This window comes from Arabidopsis lyrata (genome assembly GCF_000004255.2).
Source record: "Arabidopsis lyrata subsp. lyrata unplaced genomic scaffold ARALYscaffold_408, whole genome shotgun sequence".
In the NCBI taxonomy this organism is placed as follows: domain Eukaryota; kingdom Viridiplantae; phylum Streptophyta; class Magnoliopsida; order Brassicales; family Brassicaceae; genus Arabidopsis; species Arabidopsis lyrata.
Genome location: NW_003302270.1, coordinates 3,601 through 8,592, shown reverse-complemented (window position 1 = coordinate 8,592; position 4,992 = coordinate 3,601). Strand labels below are relative to the sequence as shown.

Below are 4,992 nucleotides of genomic sequence, written 5' to 3'. Positions count from 1 at the left end.
GTGATTAGATGATGTGTGTATGTGTAGGACAAAACTTCAACGCACTGTGATGAACAAAAATAAAATACTTTCACTTGGATTTGATAGTATTATATTTGGCTTTCATCGTAAGTTTTGGAATCAATTTCAATGAAAATTAAAATGTGTAATGAAATAATGTTCCTTTAAAAAACATTTAGCATGTGGTTTTCCTCAAAAAGTTTCAATGGTTTTTTTTATAAATAATAAGAATGACCCATTTACATACACTTTCATATTACTGAGATTTAACTTTTTTCTTACATGCTTGCAGTTTATTTCAATATGACCATATATCAAGTTTGTCAAGGCTTTAAAATTCATGAGGTCAAAATTTTGTCTTCCCTACTCCGCTCTTGTCGTTATGTCGAAGCGAATGTGTTGGATACGTTCAGTTCAAGCTTTGAGATAATTAGGTCAAATTTGTTCAAACAAACTAAAATAATTAGGTTGAAAGTAATTGAAAATTTGGCTGCTAAAATTCCGAAAGTGATTTTAAATTTAAGCCGCTGATAAAATGGGAAAGAAAAGTTTTAGCTTTTACATATAAAGTGAAAAATAAACTAATCAAAACATTTAAAGGGAATTTGAATATTGACTTCTTAACACGATCAAAGTCAATGATGTAGTATCACACAAGAACCATCGTTCTTTACTTGCTAATCCATTGCTTGGTTATTTAAAAATAATGATATTTTTGTTATTTTTCTTCAAGATTTCATAACATTAGAAACCAAGTTATCAAATTACACATATTCAAATCCTTAACAACATAACTAAAGAAGATAAATTTGAAAAGCTTTTGGAATTTCTCCAAAATTAAAACTACTATTAGAAAAGGTACATTTCATACTATTATGAAGAGATCATTTTCCTTTAAGATTATTAGAGACTATATAGATGAGAAAAAAAACTATATAAGTAATAATAAGAAACAAAAAATAAATTTCAATTTGTAAATATAAATTAGAATGAATAGATTAATAGTATCATATAGGTTATATTTATTAAAATGCTAAATACAATATCATATGACTTTTTAATATATAACTAAAATTGAATTTAAACTTAAGTTAATTAATCTAAAAATGTCAATTATTAACGCCCGGATTTTCCTCTAGTGATCACTAAATTTAATAAAACTGAAACAATTTAAAAGCAAAGAGAAAGTTATATGAACAATTTTAAAAAATATCTAATTAAATACTACTATAGAGAGCAAATCTTTAATTAATCATATAAGTGTCTATATGTATATAATAAACACATAATTTAAAAATAGTATGTGGGATGAAAATCACATGTCAATATATTTAAGAATAAAAGAACTTTGTGTCTTTTTTTATTTTCATCCTTTTCTGAAACTACCCTTATAGATTTTAATTTTTTAATTTTAATTCAAAACAAAAATATATTTCAAATTATAAAATACATGGTGGAAAAATTATAATCATAATATAATTATTTAAATATTAGTACCTTGACGGATTATATCCTTGATTCATAAGACATTATCTTCAATATTTACGAATTTTAACTTTCTTAATTAAACAATTTCGAGATAAAAATATTCACATCATTATTTAAAAATTTTAAAGTCTTTATCAAATTTGTACAATTTTATCCTTATATTCTCGCAAAATAAAATCGAAGTCAAAATTTATAGAGATTTTGTTAAAGATTTTTTTGTAAACTTTGATCTTTTGTGTAAGAATCATAGATATCGTATCCAATAGATTTAATCTAAAAAATTTCATAAATTATATAACAGATTAAAGTTTAATGAAATATCACTTATGAGATGAAATAATGACACATAGCATATTGTTAAAAGATTTTTTAAATCCAATTGATGTGTTCGTCAAATAACTCCGGCCCCAATAATTTCACTTCTTAGATATCCACAAACGTTTTAAATATTATATAAGCTAAATGACATATAACACAACATGTTTTATAATTCATAAATAAAAACATTCACATTTGTCATATGTACCTACGTCTCTAGTTATAAAATCCTTAATACAAATGATAAGATTGGTACAAAATTAAACGAAACAAATAAAACCACTAAAGCAAGTACCACCACCTCCACCTACAACATACCGTACCTTCAACCACCTCCACCACCACTGTATCCTCCACCACCTTGAGAACAATCTCTCGCCATATAACTTGGTTCACTACACCTAAAGCAAGTACCATCACCACCATATCCTCCTTAATAATTTCCACCATCACGTCCTCACCTCCACAGCCAAAACCACCACATCCACCAGATGAACCGCCGTTATTTCACTGAACAGGAGCACCCTCGGGTCCAGAAACTTCAACAGTCTTCAGACGACTGGCGTTGTCAACCTCAACCTTGAACTCAACAGCTTCATCAACGGTAAGGCTACGAAATTTTTCAGAGCTAATGGACTGGTGAACGAAGAGATCGTCACCACTCACCACCGTCGTCTGGTGTGATGAAACCAAACCCCTTGTGTGTATTAAACAACTTCACCGATCCCTTGCGTCTCTATCCACCACTCATATTTTCATCACCGTCGCTCATTCGGATCAGTCTCCGACAACCAAAAATCACTGATCAGCTATTTTTCCTATCTCTCATAATAAAACATATAAATTAAAGTCAAAATAGATTAGCTATTTTTCCTATCTCTCATAATAAAACATATAAATTAAAGTCAAAATAGGTTAATGGCAATTAAATAAACAAAAGAATATAAAATTACATATTCATAGCATATTCAATCCTTTAGTCGCCTAAAACTGAAATTAAAAAATATATATTTGAATCTAAAATTAAAAAAATAACACAACAAACAATCTATCAAATATAAAAGAGGTTAGATGAAAGCCTAACTCCTATAAAGATGGGATTGAACTTTTTGATCCATGACGAAAACATGTACCATAAAATACACAAATTAACTCACACGTCAGTTGTAATCTTCTCTCCATCGATTCAAGTATTAATTTCCACACATCCAAATTATGATTGAACGTAAAAATCATATGTGGAAATTGCGGCATCTTTCAATTCACTAATCAAAACTGAAACAATCAAACCCTAAACTTTTCTCTCACGATTACAAGGATTCAAAGTGATAGAATTTCTTAGAAGCCCAGTATCTATTTAACAATTTCATCACGATAGACATACCTATGCAATCTCGACAGATATCGTTTTAGAGAACTCTGTTTTTCCCGAGCTTCAAAATAGACTCAATATGTTTTAGAAAGCAAATTAATGTTAGAGTTTCTAAAAAACAAAAGAAAGCATATAAATAATTCATAACAAAATACAAATAAAAATAGTAGATTAGAGATTACCTTCTCGTAGTCATCTAATAATAAAAAAACTCATAAAATTAAGAAATATTAATATACAAAAATACATGTTTATATCAGATCGATTTAAACGTAGAGATGAGTTCTTCGAGAACCTTGACCAACATAGTTCCAATAATTTATCAAATCTTTCATATAATAACACGACATAATTATTTCTACGAATAACAAATATTCTATATAAAAAAAAAGGTCTCAATCACACAAATAATCAAAGAAAATAATCAACAACCAATATACAAAATAAAAAGAAAAAACAAAAAAAATCTAAAACATAGTCGATTATAATATACCTTATCAATCTCATTGACCTCCAAAAACTTGTAAATCACTTCCGCATCAGCGCAATGCTCCGCCTTCAAAAACACAAAAACTATGAGTAACGTTGACAAAAAAAAAATATTTCGTTATGTAGTGCATGGTAAAAAATTATTTTACATCAGATCTGATGAGAGACAACTATCAATAATTAAACCAACACAAATTATAAAATTGTAAGTAATTTACAAAGAGACATAAGAGAAGCGCTAACTAAAATTAAAGAGGACTCACGATTGATGTAAAAAGTTTGTTAATGAATTTAATGAAGAGGCATGTCTTCATCAACTCGTTCATTCAATCTCTTGATAGAAACTCCCATGAGCGGTTACCTAAAACATAATTCACACGATACAAATCAGCAAAACAATAACAATCTTAATAATTCATAGACCAAGATAATAACAATACAAATATAACCTCAAGAAAAAGTAAAAAATAATAACGCAAAATAAAAAAATCGATCCATAAAAGAACCAAAGCAACAAAAAAAAAAGCTATAATATCAAAACGATATGTTTAGGCTAACGAATCTGAGTTCTAATGGTGTGGCTGCGGCTCTATATTTATAGCTTAAAATCTAGGGCACACTGTCATAATTATCTCTAAAAATTTATTTTTTAAAATTGGAAAATTTCTTGATACAAATATTCGTAAGATATTTTAATATCTATCTTAACTTTTTATAAAAATTAAAAAACGAAATATTCCATATTTTAATATTAAAAAACGAAATATTCTATATTTTAATATTAAAAAACGAAATATTCTATATTTTAATAAAATTCACACGATTTTATTGTTTTACCCTCACCAAAAAATAGAAAACTGGATTTGATAGTGTATTCATTAAGGGTGATTAAGACTAATCATCTCAAAACACGATTAGACTTATATACCCTTAACAATTAAGATCAAAAAATTTCGAAATCGAGGGTGTTTAGGACATTAGTATAGAGATCAACACACGATTAGACTTATATACCCCTAATTACGAAGAAGAAGAAATTTCGAGAAGAACAATTCATTAAGGGTGTTTAGGACAAATCATTCCAACTTTTAACCACAGGCCTCCAATGCCCTAACTTTCAATATGGTGCGTTTCTACTTCTCAAATAATTATTGTAGAGATCATACTTCATATTTGAGTTTTTGTATATTTATAGAAATTTGATTAATCCTCTTATGAACTTGCAACGATGATGGCTGGTACTTTTCTTATCATTTATCTCCGTATTGATGTGGATTTTCATAACATAACATACTTTCGTATATACATGTTCACAACTTTTACAT

The 4,992-nt window shown here is 27.8% G+C and overlaps 2 pseudogenes; both read right to left on the bottom strand.

Annotated features, from left to right (window-relative positions):
- Window positions 1-1,951: 1,951 nt before the first annotated feature.
- LOC9298576 lies at window positions 1,952-4,435 on the bottom strand (annotated as a pseudogene).
- The window catches only part of LOC9298575, a 3,385-nt pseudogene continuing 1,827 nt past the window's right edge, over window positions 3,435-4,992 (bottom strand).